General features: G+C 42.2%; 1 protein-coding gene across 2 annotated transcripts in view; it reads right to left on the bottom strand.

The window, feature by feature from the left end:
• GPD2 (glycerol-3-phosphate dehydrogenase 2) overlaps positions 1-19,145 on the bottom strand; it is a 140,041-nt gene extending 120,896 nt beyond the window's left edge. The window contains exon 1 of one of the 2 annotated variants that reach the window (XM_088021698.1): positions 19,127-19,145. The gene's annotated coding sequence lies outside the window, so the exon portion shown is untranslated. Of the gene's footprint in view, positions 1-18,508; positions 18,732-19,126 lie in introns of those variants that run through there. The other variant, XM_028113036.2, reaches the window with a different exon arrangement.
• Between the last annotated feature and the right edge of the window lie 4,376 nt (positions 19,146-23,521).

Genomic DNA, 23,521 nt, shown 5'->3' on the forward strand with positions numbered 1-23,521 from the left:
AGCCACTTATTAGATGTGTGCCTGACTGTGAGCCTCAGCCTTCTCATCCATAAAAATCTCATCTATTTCACAAGTTAGATTGAAAATTTGAGATAATGTAAATAAGATGTAAAAATACGTGTATGGTCAACAACTCTCACGTGCTAAGACATAATATTACTGAGCATCTACAATGGGCTCCCACATGTGCAAGGCCAAATTGGGGTGAAAAAGAAGACTGGTTAGAGGAGAGGATGAAAACAGCCAATCTACACGCCCTGCTGTAACCTAGCAGCACTTGACTCTGACCAAGCAAATGCACTTAAGACTCAAAGACTAGGGAAATGAATCCCATCACTCCCCTGAAAGCACTGTAGGCAGGCCTCTTCCAGGATCTCTAGCATCTCTTCCCAAAATAAACGTGCCCTCGAATAGAAGGTATACTGATATTTCTGAAGTGTTCTATCAAAAATAAAACCCTATAAAGCATAAAACCTAACGCAGATCTAAATCCAGGCCAAGGGTTACCTGTTACAGAGGCCACAGGGAGGCAGAGGCTCTTCCACTTTCATCAGGCTCCAATCACATGGAGTCCAGTGTTCTTACAGCTATCTCTAGTCGTTCAGTTCATGCATTTAAAACATTCCCCATAAGAAGCCTGATCAAAGGTTTGTGGCCTGAGTTAACCCAAGTCACTGGGACAACTTTGACCCAAAACACAAGAGTGTTTTCTTGCTCTCTATTCAGAATACTTCTTGGTATTTATATTTAGTTCAGGAAGGGTGAGAAATTGCTTTCTGGCCCTATTACAAACCCTGAATACTATCTACCTTAGAGAAAACACTAAAATAAAACAAAATACTAATATAAAACAAAATACTATCACAACAATCTTGGAGTCAATGTTTTTTTCAAAGAATAAAGATATTTTGGGGTGCCTATGTGGCTCAGTCGGTTAAGGGTCTGCCTTCGGCTCAGGTCACGATCCCAGAGTCCTGGGATCGAGCCCCACATTGGGCTCCCTGCTCAGCGAGCAGTCTGCTTCTCCCTCTCCTTCTGCTGCTCCCCTGCTTGTGCTCTCTTGCTCGCCCTCTCCCTCAAATAAGTAAACAAAGTCTTTTAAAAAGAATAAAGATATCTCTCAAGAATGTATCCCTTCTAGGACGATGTCCTGGATTCCAGGATGGAAAAATATTTACCATGACTTTGGTTAACCTTACAGCAAGAACCTGGGAACAAGAGTCAGTCTTTTTTGGTCACTCATTCAATGCATGCCAGTCATGCCCAATAGCCCACTGCATCCCCCAAACCACCTTTACCCATGCCCACAGGATCCCCTCCATTCCCCCCAGACTCCTCCACTGCCCTTCCATGCACCTTTGCCCTCCCCCGCCCCAGCATTCCTACGGGTCTACACTAAGGAGTGGCACCCCTACCATTTCACTTCACACTTTACACTTCACACTTCACATATGCCCCTCCCACCCTTTACTCACCAGGCTCTTACTGTTGATGTCTGGTTTACATTCACTCATTTCTTTGTTACGTATAAGTAATCAGTTAGTTTGTGTAGGATGAAGGAAACGAAGGTTTGAAGAGGCCTAAAAGGAACTGGGCATTTTAACCAAGGCTCCAAAAGGCTCCACACACCAATCATGCAGTAGCGAGCGGACACTGGAAACTGCCCGACCAATCATGCTTAACCACTACCACAAAACCGCGTTTGTTTGATGTCTCTATTCCTTTGAGTATGCAACTAAAAAAATTAATAATTACAACTCAGCGCAAGACGATGACAGTGGTGAACAAAATCACTGGATAACTTAAGTAAATATGATGCGCGGCGTAAAAGAAAAAGAACACAGGATGACATCTGCCTCCCATCATAACTAACTACGTGGTCACCAAGTCTCTTGTGCATTCATCTTCTGCTTCGTCAGAAAATTCGCCTCCACTGCTGAAGTAAAGAAAAAGAGGGCACAGAAAAATATAATGTAGATTTCACAACAGAAAGGCAACACGGAAACCCAAATACGTATTGACTTTTCATTTATTCAACAAACATTCATTGGGCACCTACTAGATTAAACTGTGAGTAAATAAAGATGAATAATTTATAGTTTCTGCCTTTAAGGAACGCATAGCTTAGAGAAGAAGATTCTAAAACAAATACAAGTGATACCAATAAGGTCTGGACAAGGGGCTAAGGGAGTCATTACCCAGGGTAGGGAACATCATCAGGGCAGGTTTGTATAGAAAGCAATAATTAACTCAGATGTTGAAGGTTCACCTGGTCTAAGGTGAACATGAGCAAAGACATGATGGTATGAATGACTACTGTATTTTCAAGGATAAGGGGGTGTGGTATGCCTAGAGCACAAGAGAGTATGAAGGAATCCTAAGTGAGGAGGTGAGGAGCCCATACAGGCAAGCAGGGGGGCATCTCTGGAGATCTTATATGCCACTCAAAGGACTTTGGCTTTTGTCCAGTAGGCAACAGATTGCCAAGGAAGGCTTTTAAGAATATTTATTGGCTGCACACTCTGTTATAAAGACTAGGCTTGTCAATTTATACATGTTATATTAATCCTTAACAACATTCCTAGTAGGATTAGGTAGAAAAACATTTGAATTTAAAAGACCATTCTCCCATTCCACGTTCCCTGAAGCAGTGTTTGGAGATACACTAAAAGGACAGAAGTCTGGGAGTAGGGAAATCCCGGAAGCAGGACTTCAGGAGACTGGATGTGACTACCCAGACACAAACTCCTAAGGTCCAAATTAAACCAAAGACAGTGACAATGGAGCGGCAAGCACAGAATCTAAATATGTTTTGGAGGAAAGATTGCTGAAATAATTGCCCCCAGAAGCGGCACTCCTTAGCTTGTGCCACATAATGGAAAGCACTTCCCCCAGGGGTTATACCACCACCTGGGCTTGAAGATGCCCTCAGAGCACCTGATGCTTCTGGCCACTTGTGAGCAAGTCCCCAAGGAGGCCTCTGTACTCCAATTGGCCACGGAGCCATCAAGAGATGCCTATAGATACTCTTGAGAAGGCATTTGCTCACCCTTGCCACACAGTCTGCATCCAGCTTCCCCGGAGACACCAAGGGGACCAACCAGCCCCAGCATGCTCCACAATCCTCTATACCTTGTTCATCACCAGAAGCCCAATCTGCCCCATTTCTCACCTGCTCAGCCCTCCCCCCTTCTCATTCTGTCCTCTCAAACTCAAACTGTACCCTCAGCAAACTCCACAATGTCCCCTTCTCCAAAGGTTCTAAAAACAGGGAGAAGGCAAGATTTAACTTGAATTTTGAAGTCTGAAGCCAATTAACACCATTTTCCTAGCATCCCGTCAAGAGGAGGTTGTTAATACTCTCACATTTAAGTCTGATGTTTCGCCAGTATAAAAAGGGATGGCTGTACCCATGGCTAAAATATCAAACACCTCGGAACTGGGTGATAACTAGCCCCTTTCCTGGGATCTTCCAATGATTAAGCGATTAAAGAGTTAATGTCTATCTTCCCAAAAGGTCCCCAGAAGGCTGCTCCAGACCAAAGGCTTGCAAATGTTAGGCTCATTCCATTTGAGTTGTAAAGACTTTGATCCAATCTCAAAACTCCCGGATGCCTGGAGATGAATTAAATGTCTGTCCAGTTCATCTTCCAACTTCCCTATCATTCAGATCTTACCTATTTTGAAGTTCATGTCCTTAGACTCTATCGCCTATTATCCCTTCTTGCTGTGGCTCCCCCATCTACTTACTGCACCTAAGCACCAGGCTGTTCCTTTCCGAACGTTAAGTGTCCTCATTCTTGCTGTCTTCCGCATCTACACGGAGGCCCCAGTTGCTACAACACAGCACCTCTGATGATCTCTTTGACGCTGCCTCAGCCACCACCCTCCCTGCCAGAACCTCAGATTTTTGACATCATGATTACTTGCACCAGCTTGGAGACGGCAGCTTCAAGCACCCCACACTGTAAACACTGCCTTGTCTGTCTCCAGCTCATCTACTCTGGTATTTCCATCCCGGCATCTTCTTGGCATTATCTGGCTTTCCAGTCCATTAACCCTTCCATTTTCTCCACTATCAGTTACACCCTCACTTCTCTTTCTGCCCAGCTTAGGGGTCAAGGTCCATCACTGTAACCTCTCCCTTGTACTTGTTCCTCTCTTCCTGATTCTTACCTGACAAATCCTCAAGTTGGTGAAGCCCATCTATCTGCCTGCTCCACACCCCCACCTAACAGCTAAAGAAATGGCCTGGCACAAAACACAACCCCAATCAGCCTCAGTTTAAAGTCATGGCTGCAAATCTCTAATGGGTGATCTATTAGGATCAGCAATCCTATTATAGTTCTCCAGGATGTTTCAAAATAGCTATTTCCCCTTTTCCAAAATCCGTTTTACCTCTCCCCACCCCAACATCATCAAACTTCATTAGGAAAGTAGAAGCAATTAGGGAAGAACTTCCCACTACCCAAAAAATGGCATATCAGCCTCTGTACCCATTCTTTCTACAGTCCTTCCTTTTACTATAAAAGAAATGTCCCTGTTCCTAGTAAGGACTAACCTCTACATTTGTGCCCTGGATTTCCTCCTTTCCTGGCTCTTCAGGAATTGTACTCTGACAGTCATCCATCACTCTCTCCTGCCTTCATCCATTTTTCCTCTCTACTTAATCATTCTGTCATTTCCTCTCTATTTAAACTCATTCTATTACTCTCTGGTCCTAACAAACCCTTCCCTAGCTAATATCTCCTTCCAAGAACTTTTCCACCCCTCTGTGTCTCTTCACAACAAAAATTTTGGAAGAGTTGTCTGTAAGCACTGTCTCTGCTTCCACAACTCAATTCAATAAGCTTCTGCCCTGGCCTGTCTCTACTTAAACGATATGTCAAAATGTTAAAATCACAAATGGTGGGGTGCCTGGGTGGCTCAGTCGGTTAAGCAGCTGCCTTCGGCTCAGGTCATGATCCCAGGGTCCTGGGATCGAGCCCCACATTGGGCTCTCTGCTCAGCAGGGAGCCTGCCTCTCCCTCTGCCTGCCGCTCCCCCTGCTTATGCGCTCTCTCTCGCTCTCTCTCTCTCTGATGAATGAATAAAATCTTTTAAAAAAGAATCACAAATGGCCTCATTTCACCAAATGCAATCTCTATAACTAACACAGAAACATCTCCTTTTAAAAACATTTTGAACTCTTAACTTCAGGGATACGACACTATCCTGGTTTCCCTCCTACCCCAATGGCAACTCCTTCTTCTCTCCTGAATAACACACTGCTCCAATGGCCCCCTTCTTTATCTATACTTTCCTGATAGGTAATTCCATCCAGTAACAGATACAACCAATATGCAAATAACTCCTAAGTCTGTATCTTCAGCCTAAACCCTTCCCAGAATCTCCAATTATCCAATTGTCTAACTTAATCTCCAAAGGAATGTCTAATGAGTGCCTCACACTTAACACAGTCAAAACAGAGCATTTTCTATCTTCCATCAAGCTTGCTTCTCTCCCAACTCTTCCCTTCCCAGTTTATGGCCCAGTTGTGATAGTAAAAAATGTAAGCCTTTACCTAGATTCTTGTTCCCCATCTCCAGATAATTATCTATCAGCAAGTTCAGTCAACTAACTCTATCTCAAGAACATATCCTAAATCCATTCAGTTCTTTTCATCTTTAACACAACGTTTGTCCATATGCAATATAATGATTTATAAGAATATAAGAAATATGTATTTTGTCATTCAGATGATCTGAGTTCTGTGCGCCACACTGGCAAACTAACCACACCTAAGGAGGAGGCCACTAGAACCTCCAATCTTTAGCCAGTTGGTCAGAAGCACAGGTAACAAACAGCCTGGGATTTACAAATGGTATCTGAAGTGGGGAGTGGAGGTCAGTCTTATATGACCTGGTCCTTAACCCATGGAATCTGATGCTATCTCCAGGTAGGTAGTGATAGAATTGCCTGGTGTTGTGTGGGAAGGAACCCCTGCACACACACTGAAATGGGGTCCAGGAACCCCCCAAAAAACAAACAACTATAATTTCTCAGTTGGACAACCCAAATCGATTCTTAACCGAGTCCTGCTTCCATTCTCCCCTCCCCCCACCACAATCCAGTCTACCTTTCGCTGTCAGAGCGGTCTTTTATAGCAAAACCACATTGTTTCATTTACCAGCACGCAATCCTCTAATGCCTTTATCACCACAGAAGAAAATCTAAATGCCTTATCCTGCCTTATCCTGCCCTAGGAGACCTGACCCTTCCTTCCTTTTCAAAGATTCTCTTGGATACTGTGGTAGGTTGAAGAGTGGAGCCCCAAAGCTATCCACATCACAGACCCTGGAATCTGTGTTATCTTACACAACAACGATCACAACAAACAAAGACTTGGCAAATGAGATCAAATGAAAGATCTTGAGATAAAGAAATTATCCCCTGACTTCTCAGGGTAGGCCCCAAATGCAGTCACATATACCTTTGTAAGAGGCCCGCAAAGGGAGATTTGACACACGTAGGAGAAGAGAAGGCAACGTGACCCCAGAGACAGAGGTTGCGGTGATGCAGCCACAAGCTACTGAATGCCTGCAGTCACGGGCATTCAAACAGGGGCAGAATCTCCCCTAGAACCCCAGAAGGGAGCATAACCTGCCAACACCCTGATGTCAGACGAGTGATTCTGATTTTGGACTCTGAGCCTCCTGAACTAAGAAGAGAATAAATTTCTGGGTTTGGGTTTGTTTTGTTTTGTTTTTTTAGGATTTTATTTATTTATTTGAGAGAGAGAAAGAGAGTGAGAGAGCATGCGTGGGAGGGAGAGACGCTCAAGCAGATTCCGCGCTGAGCAGGGAGCCCAATGTAGGACTCAATCCCACAGCCCGTGAGATCACAACCTGAGCGGAAACCAAGAGCCGGAGACCCAAATGACTGAGCCAGCCAGGCACCCCAAATTTCTGTTGTTTTATGCCAATGAATTTGCTATAATTTGTAACAGTAGCCACAGATAACTAATATAAACACCTCTCACTCTCACCCATTAGGTTTCAGATTTGTTTACCTTCTTCTGCCTATCAAATTCATCAAGAATGCAATTAGGGTTTTGGTACCAGCTGTCTTCTCAGCCTGGAGTGCTCTGCTCCTCATCTTTGCACAGTTAACTCCTTCTGGTCATTCAGGGCCCAGCTCAAATGTCAACTCCTCGGAGAGGCCTTCTCAAACCATCCAAATTCAAAATAACCGCATAGTTCTCATCATCTCATATGTCTCTTCTTTATTTAATCATTATTATTTCCTTTCTTTCCCTCCCCACCCCACCTCTGCAAATAAACTCTACAAACCAGAGACTGTACCTGTTTTGTACACCACTGTAATCTTAATTTGTAGAAAAATGCCTGACATATATTAGGTGAATGATAAATGTAACAAATGAATGGATGATATAGAGGGGAGAAAGGATGGTGGTGCCATTTCAATGAGAGGAAAAACATTGGAGGAGCATTAGGAAGAGGCTGGAGGGAGCTGATGAGTCCTGTCTTGACTGTGGGATATCCAAGTGGAAATGCCCACCTTGACTGTGGGATATCCAAGTGGAAATGCCCACTGAGTCTGAATTCCGGAAAGAGGTCTGGTTGGAGATGTTGATTTTTTTTTAAAGATTTTATTTATTTATTTATTTGAGAGAGAAAGAGAGAGCATAAGCAGAGGGACAAGCAGACTTCCCACTGAATGGAGAGCCCAGTGCGGGGCTCGATCCCAGGACCCCGGGATCACGACCTGAGCCGAAGGCAGACGCTTAACTGACTAAGCCACCCAGGTGCCTTGGAGATGTTGATTTGGGAATTCCTGAAATCAGGGATATGGATGAACTAGGTGGTGCAGAGAGCTTCTACAATGAGAAGACAGCAGACTGGCCCTAGGAACTCCAATACCAAGGGGAATAACCTGCCAAAGAGATCCACAAGGAGAAGTCCAAAAGAAAAAACAAGGGGTCATACTAGCCTAGTGAAAGTTCAACTTCACAAAAGAGGGAATGAGCAGAATCACAGACATTTCAAGTAATAAGGTCCCACTGATTTGCCAATAAGGGGGACACCAATAATCATACAGCAGTAACAGATTCGTCTAAGGTAGAAGCCAAATTTGCAACAGCCGTGGAGTGAATGGAAGGTGAGGAAACAGAAAAACAACATACACAGTATACTTTGGGGAAATATAGCTTGAAAGAAGAGAAAGTGAGCGTGTAGCTAGAGAGTAGTACAGGGTAAGGGAATTGTTTTGGTTTTCGGTCTTGTGTGTTTCTGTGATGGGAGAATCTTGAGCATTCTTGTAAACATTTAAAATACAGATGAACATGGAGAAATTCCATAGAGAAAAGTAGCTAAACGGATGGGGGATCTGAGTATTGTTGAAAGCACCAACTTTGAATAACTCTACCTCTAACTTGGTAGTTAATGATGGAGACCAATATACTACCCCTTGACATGATATCTTTGATCTCTGTTTTCTCAGGATTATAAGATGAAAAGCACTGTGAAGGGAACAGCTAGTTTCACCAAAAACCCACAATCTCTTCGGCTCCCAGCTACACTACATTTTCCAATCTCCCTTTGTTGTGCACCTGATTTCTGGCCAGTGGTATGTCTGAGGAAGTGATACATTCATTGCAAGACTAAGTGTTTAGAAAGTGGATAGACTTCTTCTCTTTCTCCTTCCACTAACTGGATAAAGTTGAAAACAAAGCCCTAAGGAACAGCAGAGTCCATGAAAGGTTCCAGGGTGTCTAAATCATCAAGGGGAAGAAAGTCATTCACCAATCAAGACTATGAGATGATCAAGAAATAAACATCCGTCATGTATGTGCTTTAAGGTACTCTGAGATCCTTCCAACAGTTTAGTTTGCCCTAACCACTAACAATCATCTGATAAAGAAATGCACATGTCTCCGGAGGCAAGGGAAACAAAAGCAAAAATGAACTGTCGGGACCTCATCAAGATAAAGAGCTTCTGCACAGCAAAGGAAATAGTCAACAAAACTAAAAGACAACCAGTGGAATGGGAGAAGATATATGCAAATGACATATCTGATAAAGGGTTAGTATCCAAGATCTATAAAGAACTTATCAAACTCAATACCAAATAAACAAACAATCCAGTTAAGAAATAGGCAGAAGACATGAATAGACACTTTTCCAAAGACATCCAGATAGCCAACAGACACATGAAAAGATGCACAACCTCACTCATCATCAGGGAAATACAAATCTAAACCACGATGAGATACCACCTCACACCTGTCAGAATGGCTAAAATTAACTCAGGAAACGACAGATGTTGGCAAGGATTCGGAGAAAGGGGCACCCTCTTAAACTGTTGGTGGGAATGCATGCTGGTGCAGCCATTCTGGAAAACAGTGTGGAGGTTCCTCAAAAAGTTAAAAATAGAACTAACCTACGACCCAGCAATTGCACTACTAGGTATGTATCCAAAGAATACAAAAATGCTGATTTGAAGGGGCACAAGCACCCCAATGTTTACAGCAGCACTATCAACAATAGCCAAACTATAGGAAGAGCCCAAATGTCCATAGACTGATGAATGGATAAAGAAAATGTGGTATATAGGGGTGCCTGGGTGGCTCAGTCGGTTGGGCAGCTACCTTCGGCTCAGGTTATGATCCCAGGGTCCTGGGGTGGAGCACTGTGTCGGGCTCCCTGCTCAGGGGGGAGCCTGCTTCTCCCTCTCCCTCTGCCTGCCTCTCTGCCTACTTGCGCTCTCTCTATCTCTCTGTCAAATAAATAAATAAAATCTCAAAAAAAAATGTGGTGTAAATATATATATATATATATATATATATATATATATATATACAAGGGACTATTACTCAACAATCAAAAAGAATGAAATCCTGCCATGTTCAACAACACGGATGGAGCTAGAGGGTATTATGCTAAGTGAAATAAGTCAGTCAGAGAAAGACAAAACTATATGATTTCACTCATGTGGAATTTAAGAAACAAAGCAGATGAACATGGGGAAGAGAAGAAAAAATAAAATAAGATGAAAACAGAGAGGAAGATGAACCATAAGAGACTCTTAACTATAGAGAACAAACTGAGGGTTGCTGGAGGTTGGGAGGATGGGCTAAATGGGTGATGGGCATCAAGGAGGGCACTGTTGGTATGAGAACTGGGTGTTATAGTAAGTGATGAATCACTAAATTCTACTTCTGAAGCCAATACTACACTATATGTTAACTAACTTGAATTTAAATATAAATAAATAAATAAATAAATAAATAAATAAATAAATAAATAAATAAATAAAATTTAAACCTCATCAGCTCAGCTCGAATTATAAAATGCATTTTATCTTATTTTATCCTACTCAGGCAGAAATACACATAAGAAAATGATGTGAAATATGGAAACATAATGGGACTTGGTTTTTAATCTGGAAATCTTTGATGCTTAGTAACATCTGGCAAATATAACCAAATAAATGAACTAATAAGAGGCCAAATACCGTTTCATATTTTCTATGTGTTTAAATCAGATTTATTCTTGAACACTGTATTAATTTTTAATAAAGTATTGAAGTGCCATGGTACTTTGGCACAAAAAAAAATGCACGTGTCAGGTAAAAGGCTCAAAGATGATGCTGAAGGTTGGTAAAACTCTGGTGGAAAATGGGGAAAGGTGCAGTCTAAAAACAGGTAAAAGAACAGCCTCATGGCTGATACTAGAGAACATGAATTTGTATGGACCTCCAATTTGCATGATTGTGTTCATTTTCCCAGTAGCACTCACAAATGCAGGTGCAGGAGTGGGAAAAGCAGATTAGCACCAAGTTGCAGGTTGTTTCCTCATCCATTAACACTAAAGATTTTAACAATGTCATGAGTTCCTAGAAGTCAGATAAAAAGGAATACTATTTTAGGCAGGCATACTGTGCTATGCATTTGATGTCTGAACAAGTTCAGCATTGCTGGTGAAAACTGCTGAAACCATACAGTAAAACATTAGGAAGTGGAAGTGTTAAAAGGCAAAGTTCAATGAGTCTAGCAGTGGAATACAAAGCAGCAAAAAGTAGGAAATACATTACAGAAATACGAGAAGGATTATCCCTTGATTCTATTATTTCTTAACACAGGGTTCAAAGGAGTTTCAGTCATACCAGGAAATAACCATGTAGCTTTGAGTGAGTCACTTAAGTTCTCTGGAATTGTGGTTCTCTGCTGATATAACAGGTCACTGCTGCTATATGAAATAAAGTAAGTCAAGTGCTTAGCACAGTGCCTAGGAAATGGTGATTGCTCAGTAAATGATACTTGCTGTTACTATTTATTGTTCATAATAAAAAAAACAGAGTTGGGTTAGATCTCTAACCCCTTTCCTATTTTACAATTCTGTGAATCCATATTTTTTTTAGATAAATATCCCAGCTACTTAATGGTGTGCTAAGATGAGGGAAAGGGGTTAATACCAGCAAACATGATGAGAGAAGGAAGTAAAGTAGACTTGTTGTAACAGATCCTAGGAGCATAAGCCATGGGGCAGATGCAGAGAATGTAGCATCCTCCGCATATGAATGCTGTATCTGGAAAGACTGGGAGTAAGGAGATCCCAAACTTGGGGAAGAGGAAAAGTTAGATCAAGGGTCCAGTAGTGGCCAGAATCCACTGACCAAGACCAGCCTCACCTTAGGCAAGATGAGAGTACTAAAATACGTCACGCTTTTAGGGGCTTAAAATTCATGCAGTCTACCTCCTTTTACAGAGGAAGAAACTGAAAGGTGCAGATACTGACCAAAGCCACACTTAAGTGGCTTAGACAGTGACTTCAGGGACGCTTAGGGAAACAGTGCTCCCCAAAGGTTCCTTCTCCTAGCTTACATAAATGATAGTCAAGGTTTTGCCCATTCAGAATCCAGAGACTTCTCTTAAGGTGACAAGTTAATTTTATCAATCATCTTTTTATGAGTTAATTTTCCAGATTCTTTTCTAAGAGACTGGATTAGGTGGGCAGGTGGGAGAGAAGGGAGAAATCGGTGAAAAGAAGAGAGCCCTCTGTGCATACTTAAATAACCTCCTCCTTTGCAGATTCCTCTACTCATTTTCTTCAGGGATTGCTTTCATAGCTTTGCTTCACCTGCAGTGATTTCCTTTCCTCCTCCTAAATATGGTGGTTTTGGCTATCAAAAGTGCCAAATGTGTAAAGAAAGAGGGGAGGCCTGGAAAACAGAAAGCTTAAAGTATGTAGTTCAACTGATTAGCTGGAATGCACCTGCCTCTGTTATCTGCTCTCCAATCATACCCAACCCATTTCTATAACATGCTTCCTGGGTAACTAAAGGATAAGGGAATTACATGAGGCAATCACTTATTCAAAAACTATTTACCTAGGTGTTCCCCACGTGCAAGGCATTTGCGCTGGGCATGGGAAATCTATAAAATTGTGTAAGATCCAGACCTTGCCGGGCATGATCTGCAGAAAAGGAAATGATACATGTTCTCAAACAATTAGCTTACACAAGAGAAAATGAGAGACTTGAGAGTGGATAAAAAGAGCAGTTGAAGGATTTAGGAAATGTACAAAACACTTCTGACTAGAGCAGTGAGGAAAAGCACCATGAAACTGGTAGCCAATTGTCAGGACATTCAGGGATTTGATAGGATTTCAAAAAGGTGAAGTAGGAGGAAGAGCATGAATATAAATAAGGGCAGCAGTTGGAATAAGGCAGATTTAGAGAATTCCACGGAGTCCAGTGTGGCTGTATCACAGGGAAGATAAGGACACTACCTTAATACTGGAGCATGACTAGAGAGGTCTGTGAATTCAAAGACAAATAGTTGGCATTTGACCCAATAGGTCAGAGTAACCCACGGAAGAGTGGGGCAGAAAGTGGTATGATCAAAGCAGTTTTGACATGACCACAATGAAACAAACATCCTCTCCTTATCCAGTTTTAAATAAAAGGAAAACAGCTTTTGAGAACCTCATACCCTAAGCTATATTTTTTCATCCCTTTTCAAGTACATTTAGAAGTTTATTGTATCTTACTGAAATAATAATGGTATAAAATCGTAACTAAAATGTTCCTAAAATGTGTACTCTGAACATAAACTTTCGTTCCTCTTGCATAGAACCATCTGGTCTTCATGGCCACTGCTGGATACAAGGGAAGTAATAAAGCTTTCTAAGTAAGTGTCACTAAGTCATACTGGGAGGCCATCTCATTTCATAGTAGCAAATTCTAGAAAACTCATTTTCAGAAAACTACCTCTCTGTTATGGTTTGTGGGGTTTGCTTTCCTCTCTATATTATAAAACCTTTTTATAGTAGGATGTAAGTGGGTAATCAAATATGAGCTTCCACAGAGGACACATCACTATTTAAAGAATATGAGGCCTGAAAAATCTAAATTAAAGTCATTATTTAAAAAGCACCCTAATAGATCTCACTATTTTTTTAAATTTTTAAATTTTTTTAAGATTGATTTATTTTAGAGAGAGAAAGAGTGTGTGTGTGTGTGTGAGAGAGAGAGTGCGCATGAGTGGGGGGAGGGGCAGAGGGAGAGAGAGAGACAGAAGCAAACTCCCCACTGAGCACAGAGCCCAACATGGGGCTTGATCCCAAGACCCCGAGCTTATGACCTGAGCCACACTTAACTTACTGAGCCACCGAGGTGCCCCAGATCTCACTATTAAAAAATAAACTAAATCAGTAACAATCTCATTTTGTCAGAAAAAATTTAAAAAAGTTCCCAAATAATGTTTTAAAATTTTGCTAAAACGTATGTCACAATAAATTTTTAGTTAGGAGGGAAATATTTTCTATTAATTAGTTTCTTCCCACTAATTTTAGTGAACTAACAAAACCACAGCTTGACCTCATTAAAATCAGAAACCATGTCTTATCTGCTGCATAAATCAGAAATCTGATTTTGAAAGAACCAACATAAAAATTTCAACTGAAAAATGGGAAAGAAGAGCATATATACGATTTAGGAAGAAATATTTAACACAAAGAGCCAGTAAGAATCTCCAACAAAAGATGAAAACCCTGGAAAACAAGAAAAACAAACAAACAAAAACGATGGTCACATTCATGTCAGGACACAAAATCAGAGTTCAGACAAATCTGACCACAGTCGGTTCCTAAACATCCTCAGGTATGCAAACCATTGGCTCCTGTGCTTCCTTTTTCTCAAAAGTTCCTGAGATCAATCCTTGGTCAGATAATACAGGAAGAGGTCTACTCTGAAGTTGCTGGAGATGTCTTGGCTTACAGCCACCTTAGCCCTTGTCTTTATCATTGAAGTTGAATCTGATCATCTCTCCCTCCTCCATTTCTTTCCCCCATCACGTCAACAAGGAAATGTACAACACACCCTTCATTAGCGGGGTCCTCCTCTAGGACACAATTGCTACGGTTTCTTCTTATCTCAGAGGTGATGAGTCCTGATGGAATTATCTAAGTATTTGGATGAGCATCTAGAAACACATTAATAATCTTCTTAGTTTAATTCCATTCAGTCCTTCCCTATCTCCCAAAATAACAGTCCTGAAATTAGCCAGGTGTGGGGGTCCCACACCTAATAACTAGTAATTTTCCCCAGAAATATCAGATGAAAACTATATCCCATTACATACAACTGGATAAAGTACACGCAGGCCATGTGATACATTTTTGTATCACATGTGTTAAAAGTGGCAAAAATGAGGAGTTACAATTTCTAACTCCACTCCTGAGCTTTAAAACTTCAGAGATACTGTGAAAAGTAATACTTAGGTGCACATAAAGAATTTTACTGTAGGCTTTTCATACTTTTCCACAGAAAGTTCATTTTTGAAAGCATAGGATTGTATTGGCTTTTTAATGCACTGAAATACAAAATTGCAAACATTCTTGATACAATCATGACCTCTCTTTGCTATAATCTTCAGGAAACTATAGGTCTCTCTGTTGCTGAAATGACATTCTCTTCACCACAAAACTGTCTCAACTATTTGAGCCCATATTAACATCTCCCCAGCATAACCACATAGTTAACGTCAACATTCTACCAATGGGTATATGATTATGCTGGTCCCTAATTGTTTTACCTTGTTAAACAAACTAACTCTCTCCAAAGCAAGACAACCATACTTTCTCTTTTTCTAGCATTTGCTACTATGTAATGCTACACAAGCCTAAAGAAAACTTCATTCCAGAAGCCAAGTGTTAAATATACAGTTGACTTTTGAACAATGCAGGGGTTAGGGGTGCTGACCCCCTGCACAGTTGAAAATCCACATATAACTTTTGACTCCCCCAAAACTTAACTACTAATATCCTACTGTTGACCAGAAGCTTTACTGATAACATAGAGAGTTGACTGACACATATTTTGTATGTTATATATATTTACTATATTATAATAAAGTAAGCCAGAGAAAAGAAAACATTATTAAGAAAATCATAAGAGAAAATACATTTTAAAGTACTGTGCAGTATTTATTGAAAAAACTCCATGTATAAGTGGACCCACACAGTTCAAACCCATGTTGTTCAAGATTGCATGTGTTTCTTTCTTTCTTTCTTTCTTTCTTTCTTTAAAAAAAAAAGATTTATTTATTTATTTTAGAGAGAGAGAGCACAAGCAGGAAGGGCAGACTCCAGGCCGACTGCAGAACCCAACGTCAGGGCTCGATCTCACAACTCTGAGATCATGACCCTGAGATCATGATCTGAGCCGAAACCAAGAGTTGGACACATAACCGACTGCACCATGCAGGCACCCCAAAATGTGTCTTATATCTAATGCTCTTTCTGAAGTGTTGCTTCTGTGCTTAGGACAACCTACTGAGTCCTGGTGTTGATAAGCAGAATGACCGAAGTTTTGAAAAACCTAAGCAGAAACAGCATCACATTAAAAAAATAAATAAATAAAGAGGAGAGGGACACCTGGGTGGCACAGTCAGTTAAGCGTCTGACTCTTGGTTTCGGATCAGGTTGTGATCTCATGGTAATGAGATCCAGCCCCATGATGAGCCCTACACTCAGCATGGAGTCTGCTTGGGATTCTCTCTCCCTTTGCCTCTCCTGCTTGTGTGCTCCTGCTCTCTGTCTCTCTCTCCCTCAAATAAATAAATCTTAAAAAAAAAAAGAGGAGAAATTAGATACTCATCTGGAAAATGGTTTCCTTCTGTAATAAGAGCTTGCCACGAACCAACTTCTCCCTCAATCACACACACACAAAGTAAAGGAGATAATGCCTGGATAATTCATGCACAACCTGCAGGAGCTAAATTATCTGTTCTTTGCCCAAATCTTTCCCTTTTGAATACAAAAAGAAAAATACATAAGAAGGAAGGAAGCTAATACTTTGAAGTCTACCACCTAACTGGTACCTCACTAGCAATTTTACATGTGCTGTATCATATACTATTAACCATATTTTGCCAATGAGACAGTTGAGGCTCAGTGAATTTGAACAGGTTACCTGAGGCCAAGGTCTTGTTTTCTTCCCCCAACTACACTCAGCTAGAGTTTGTCCCATAGTTCAGTCACTCATTGGGAAAATATTTATTGAGTACTATTATAAACTAGTCACCACTCTAAGCATTAGAAATAGAAAGGCATGTGAAGCAGACCAACTCTTTCCACAGAATTTACATTCTAGTGATGAAAGACAGAAAACAACCCAGTATTATAATTTCAGAGTTATGATAGTTTGCTAATATGATTTACTTACAATGAGAGTCAAATCTTTTTTTTAAGATTTTATTTATTTGAGAGAGAGAGAATGAGAGATAGAGAGCATGAGAGGGAAGAGGGTCAGAGGGAGAAGCAGACTCCCTGCTGAGCAGGGAGCCCGATGTGGGACTCGATCCCGGGACTCCAGGATCATGACCTGAGCCGAAGGCAGTCGCTGAACCAACTGAGCCACCCAGGCGCCCCTTTTTTTAAATAGCTTTAATGAGATTAGTTACAAGAACTAAAGGAGGAAGGAGTAAAACCCATGACAACTGGTAACTGTAACCCTCTTGTCAATTACTGAGCCCTCAATACATCTTTTAATAAATCAGAGGAGAGGGGGTTCCTGGGTGGCTCAGTGGCTTAAGTGTCTGACTCTTGATTTTGGCTCAGATCATGATCTCAGGGTTGTGAGACAGCCCCGTGTCTGGCTCCGCGCTGGGCATGGAGTCTGCTTAAGATTCTCTTTCCCTCTCCCTCCACCCCTCCCCTGCTCTCTCTCTCCCTCTCTTTAAAAAAAAAAAATCAGGGCGGGGGGGAAGTAGAGCTTTAATGCTGCTCAGAATTTCTTTACAAAGTGACTGAGAAATCAGAATGGACAGCTCCGTGTATGTTGTTTGTCAAACCTAAAATTCCATCTTTTATCCAGTTTTTACTAAGGTAATGCTGCTTCATTTGAAAAGCTGATTTTTAAAAATCAAGGGAGCATTGTAACTTGACATATGTCCTTATGAGGAACACAAAGGGGTTTCAACATCCACATCATAAAGTTCCCCAGGCTGCACATGGTATCCATTGGGCAATGGCACCCAGCTCTCACTGGACAGCTTGCAAGAACATAGAACTCAGAGGCCACAGTAGTCGGAGTAAGTCAGGAAGTGCCTGGCCCCAGTGTGACCCTTGCCATTATCCTCCACAGTCCAAAAATAAACTTCACATCTCTTGAACTTGAAACATATGCAAAATTCTAACAGTTTTGTTTAAAGCAACGAACAGTGTAACTTATCCTTCCTTCTCTCACCTATTTATACAAGACTATTTATAAGTCCACTAAATTAATTGTTGGCTATTTCTATGCTGCCTCTCTCGTGATATGTATAATGTGATGTGTAATGTGGGTTGGCCCATGTCACTAAGACTGAGAATTTGTGTGTGTAAATTACTTGCAAATTCTCAAGGAAGGCTGTTAGGGAGTGAATGCTCCTAAGCATAATGTGGAAGGCAGTCTAGAGACCAAGCGGTAACAGCAACACTTCATTTACAGGGCTATACCTTTCTGTCAAAGCACTCTGCAAATCTATTTTTGCTCAGAGGAGCTACTACGTGGAGAGAGGAGGCTGCTTTACGTTCATCCGTGTACACTTTCCATTTCCTCCTAGAACTGTCACACTCCAGCCCCTAAGGTTCTCAAGAGAGAGCCTCAGTCCCGTTATAGAATCTCTCCCTCCCTTGCTTCTTCAGAAGGGAGCAACAATCCTTCTCTTCAGAGCAGCGACATCCATAAGCCAAAAGTTTGGAGGAAACTTTCAATTAGATACCAACCCTCGCCCAAAATGTTGTACACCCCACGGCCCTCCAAAATGTAAATAGCTAAACCCTGCATGAGAACGAGTCCACCTTCTGTTGTTGGGGAGAAAATTCTCAATCTTTCCCAAGAATCCCGCCACCACCCACCCAACACCGGAGTCCTAGAGGACTCACCCGGGTCAGAAAGGGGCTGCTCTCCCCCGATGACCCTGGGGGCGGGGAAGGGGGGGGGTCTCCCAGGAAGCACACACCTGAGATTGATCCTCTCGCGCGAGGGGAGCGTAGGAGCACACAGTTCCTCCGGGCGGGGCGGAGTCTCTGCCTCCCCCAGAACCAGACACTCGGCCCTGATCCTCTAGGCGAGGCGCGCGAGGCTGTCACTCCCCAGCAGCCCGAGCCAGTGTAACCCGACGCGCCCCGCGCCGCCGCACCCCGCCTCTCCGGCGACTTCCTCCTCCCGCTCCTGCTCCTCCTCCCTCCCCAGGGGCCGGCCCAGGCGGCACGGCCGCCGCATCCAGCCCGGATTCCTCCGGCCCAGGCTTCTCCGGCCCAGCGGGGAAACGCGGAAGTGGAGGCGGGAGCCGGGGCCGGGGCTAGGGGGTGAACATGACCAGACGGGGACACGCGGCCGCGGGTCCCGCCGGGTGGGGCGACGGCGCGCCGTTGCGATGGCCCTCGCCCCAGGCTGCGGTTTCCTGCCCTGCGCCCAGCCTTGTCGGCCGCCCGGCAGACCAGAAAGTCTGGGCTAGGCTAGGCCCGGGGAATGTGGGGGAAGTGTCCGATTGCCTCTGTCCCCCCCCCCCCCCCCCGCGCGCGAGCTGCCCTCGCCACCTGTCCCGGAGGAGACACTGGCCCGCCGGCACGCTTACCTGATTTCTCGCCGCCCGCCCCCGAATCTGGCTTCCCCTCCTCAGCAGAAAGGCTTCCCTGGGCCTAGAAACGCTTCTAGGAAACGGGTGGACCCCTGGGACCCGGCAGTCAGAGCCCAAAGCCCTGGCGCCGGCTCTCTCCCGCGCGCTCTTGGAGGCGCGCTCGGCCTCCTCACCTGCCCGCTGAATGTCAGCGCGGGAACCCGCAGGAAAGGCCAAGCCCAAGCGCCAGAAGGTGGAATGCCGAGCATTGGCTCCTCAGGCCCAGCCTCATACAGGTGTTGGGGGTGGGGGAAGGCGCGGAGAGCAGCAGGCTTGCCAGATGCAGCCCCCTAAAACCGACCCTGCCCACTGAGCATGCCCAGCTCACTTAGAGCTGCAAGTGGCTAGACAAGCCCAAATGGGCCCAGGGAGGGCGCAGATGGAGTTCAAATGGACCCCATTTCTTTAAGACTTTTCCTCCCACAACCTCTGGGAGTTTTGCAAGTAAGGTTTCTACCTTGGTGTTGAAAAGTACCTAGGCGAGGGTTGGAAAGGCCTTCCAAAGGAAGGCAGTCAAATTAGTTTGTGGGTTTTTTTTCAGCCAATTACTTATTAAGTCAATTTCTTTAAATGCGGCAAAACTATCGTAATTGACATAAAGGAATGTGTAGATTCATTGGGTCCCAAACGCGTAGTGACTTCAGGAAACCAGTCTATCCAGGTTCTCAACCTTGGGTTCATATTAGAATGCAAAGGAAGGTATAAAAATGATCGATCCCAGGTTCCCACTCCCATACCAAGTGAACCACTCTGTAGACTGAACCTGGAGATCCTTACATTTTAAAACTGACTCTCAAAGGGTAGCCAAGGGAGCCAGCAGCCAGCAGCATCACCTAAGAACTTGGAAATACAAATTCTCAGCTTCACTCCCAACTATGTGATTCCTAAACTCTGGAGCTGGTGCCTAGCTATCTGATTTAACAAGCCCTTCCGGGGATTCTCTTGCACACTAAAGCTTGTGAACAACTGTTTAAAAGCTCCCCTAGGTGATTCTAATGAGAACCCCTGTAATAAACCAATGCTTTCACATTGTTTTCAAATCCCAAACATTGACCCAGAAGAGCAACATGTTACACAGAAAAGGAACAGTCTGGTTGAATTGAGGTGCTAGTCCTGTATTTCCTTCCCACTGATTCTCCCAGAACATGTCAGTTCTTGGAAAATGGACCACCTGTTTACTTTTGTATTCTGGTGCCTAGCACAGTGCCTATAACATCATAGATGTGTGATAAGTGTTTATTGATTTGAAATGAACATTTAGGTGAACGATTTGTTCCAGACCCTACTATGTCCAGACCCTACTATTTTCCCCACAGATCCTGGTCACCTTGCTAGCTAACAAGCCAGTAGGGATTCAGTTCTTAATAACCTATGACCATCCATAATCGTCTAAACCCAAGTCAGACCCTAATGGAATAGAACATGAGAGAAAGTATAGAATTTTGAGGATTTGAGAAAAGGCAGAAGCATCTGACATGATTTCATTTGCCAAAACTGGGGCCCAAAGCAACCAAAGGAAAGCAGAAGGACACTAGACATGTGGTGGAATTCAGGAAAGGCACTGAAGGAAAAGGTATGTACGGGAGGGCTTAGGGCAAGAGAGATAAGAAACTTAACCATGATGAACCTACAGTTCACTCTGGATCTTCTTTTTCTAAGGAACCCACCTCTGTCTCCACTTCCCCAACCTCTATACATACATCTCATCTTAACTGCGGCCTGGAAAAATAATTTAAAAATAGAAAATTTTTATAAAAGTTACTTCCAATTACTGCATAAAACATGGTAATTTGTAATTATTCAGAATAACTTAGGCATCCACTTTTTCAAGACAAAAGTGGTAAAAAAAAAATTCCTATTTTTTAAACATAAACACTAGATAATTTCAAAATCCAGGGGTTTATGATACTCTTCTTTAAGACCCACAGAAACTTACAAAACCAAAAATTGTTCCCTCTTTATTCCATCAATATTTTCTAGAAGGAATACAATATTAAAATAAAGCGTTCCTTTTAGCCTTACACATAATGCTTTAAAACTTAGGATACTATTTATGGGTACCTAAAGTAGCTCCCTGACTATTTCTTCCCCTTTGTCTTGCTTATTGTGACATGAATTACACTGAAAGTTTGGTTGTTGCTTAGGTTATCTAACAGGAGTGTAACTTCCCATATGCTTAAGCAATTTCTTTTTTTTTTCTTAAACAATTTCTTTTTACTATTAAGATAATTTGGGGGGAAGAGGGGAATAATCATTAATTCAGGAATTAATCTTCAGATTAAATATTACATTAGATCCACAAACAATATATATGAAAAAAAAATATCTTGCCTACACACATACGCTTGCTACAGCTTCTTTTTGCTCATGGAATTAAAACAAAAACAAACAGGTTGAGGGCTAAAAAGGGAAAAAACTTAGTGAGGGTGTAGGAGGGGAAGCACTTACCAGAAGCAATTTAAAAACATGAAGTAATTATTTCAGCAGAAAGCAATCTACTAAAGACCAGTACCTCAGGAAAGTTAGAGTCTTAAGTGTTTCTTCTTGTCGTTGTAAGTGTGACTCAGCATTTGGAATGGAATTATGTTTACCATCTTTCAGATTGAGGGTGTCAAATAACTTTGGTGCCACCTAACTCTTTTTCTTGTGTGCCTAAGAAAACTTCAGGACTGCCATGTGTTTTCAGTCTCAGATGGCTACCAGAATCTGAAAAGCTTTCCCTTCTTCAATCATTCCTGTCTTACCAAAGCCTGAGTTTACCCATCATTCGTTTATCTTGCGTTTGTAGTGTTATCAGTTGGATTTAGATTATTTCCTGTACACTAGTGTAAAAACATGAACAAGTTCTTCCTTTCCCAAGCCTGGAGAGTAGCCTACCTGCTGCTAGGACATCATAAATGCCATTGCTGGGGGTGAACTTTGCCCAACATGGGGAGAACCTTCCATTGGTGATACTGTCATGCATCTTTTATGACCATCTACCATAGGCAGAAGGTCAACTGTTTTAGTCCCTGCCCATTTCCAGAGAGAAACAAATTCTCCCCAAGTGTTCATTGGTCACCAATGTTCATAATAATATTTATGAAATATAAGGATTGAAAGGGGCCATAAATGTTATTAACTCCCACACTTTTGTTTTACAATGAAACCAAGGCCCCACGGTATTAAGTAACTTACTTAAGGTTACAGGATTAGCTAAACATACAGCCAAAATTAAAATGAGAAACTACTTGGTATAGAGAATGGTGTATGGGTTTCAAGTGCACCCTCTTCCAAGTTCTTTAACCTAAGTTCTCTAGTCTCTGAGAACTTATTTCCTTACCAGTGAGGACGTTAATAGTGAACAGTCACACAGTGTTTACTCTGTGCCAGGGCCTATGCTTAACAAGGTCCTCGTAATCTTTAAACCTCAGAATAACTCTGAGTTTTTGGCTTCCTGATTTTATTTTGTTTTACTTTTACAAAAATGGGGGAAATGAGGCACAAAATTGTTAAGTAACATGCCCAACATAACACAGCTAGCAAATGGCCACACTGGGATAGAATGGGACAATATATATAAAAGGCCTGACATATAAGTTGTCAACAAAAGTATCACCAATTTCATTTCCCTTCCCTAAGGGTATAAATCAGAGGCATTCTGATTCTTGGTCCAAAATTGGGCCAAAACACCTTATTCTGAGCCCTGACTGCTGTGTATGCTCACATATTTCTTCAGTTATATTATCTCAGTACAGCTCTTCCTCAACTTATGGTGGGGTAATGTCTCAATAAACTCATCATAGGTGGAAAATACCATAAGTTGAAAATGTATTTAATATACATAACCTACAAAACATAGCTTACCTAATCTACCTTAAAAGGTGCTCAGAACACTTACATTAGCCTACCGTTGGGCAGACTCACCCAACACAAAGCTTATTTTAAAATAAAAAGTTGAAAAATCTCATGTAATATATTGAATACTGTACTGAAAGTGAAATACAGAATGGCTGAATGGGTCCAGAATGGTGGTTAAGTACATCGGTTGTTCACCCTGGAGATTGCCTGGTTGAACAGAAACTATAGCTCACTGCCACTGTCCAGCATCAGGAAGGAGGACTGTACCATATACCACTAGTCCAAGAAAAAATCCGAATTCAAAATTCAAAGTATGGTTTCTAGTGAATGTTTACCTCTTTTGCACTATGGTAAAGTCAAAAAATCATTAAGTCAAGCCATCGTAAATTGGGGACTATCTGTCCTTTACATAATTTTGGAAGTACTGTATGTACCTATAATCCTATCTGTAGTGACAATAGTTACAAACATTAAGAAGATAACCAAATGTTAAACAAAGACTATTCAAGTTTA

Source organism: Eumetopias jubatus, unplaced genomic scaffold (genome assembly GCF_037043125.1).
Source record: "Eumetopias jubatus isolate StellerSeaLion01/CBP00866 unplaced genomic scaffold, mEumJub1_p1.0 scaffold_3, whole genome shotgun sequence".
In the NCBI taxonomy this organism is placed as follows: Eukaryota; Metazoa; Chordata; class Mammalia; order Carnivora; family Otariidae; genus Eumetopias; species Eumetopias jubatus.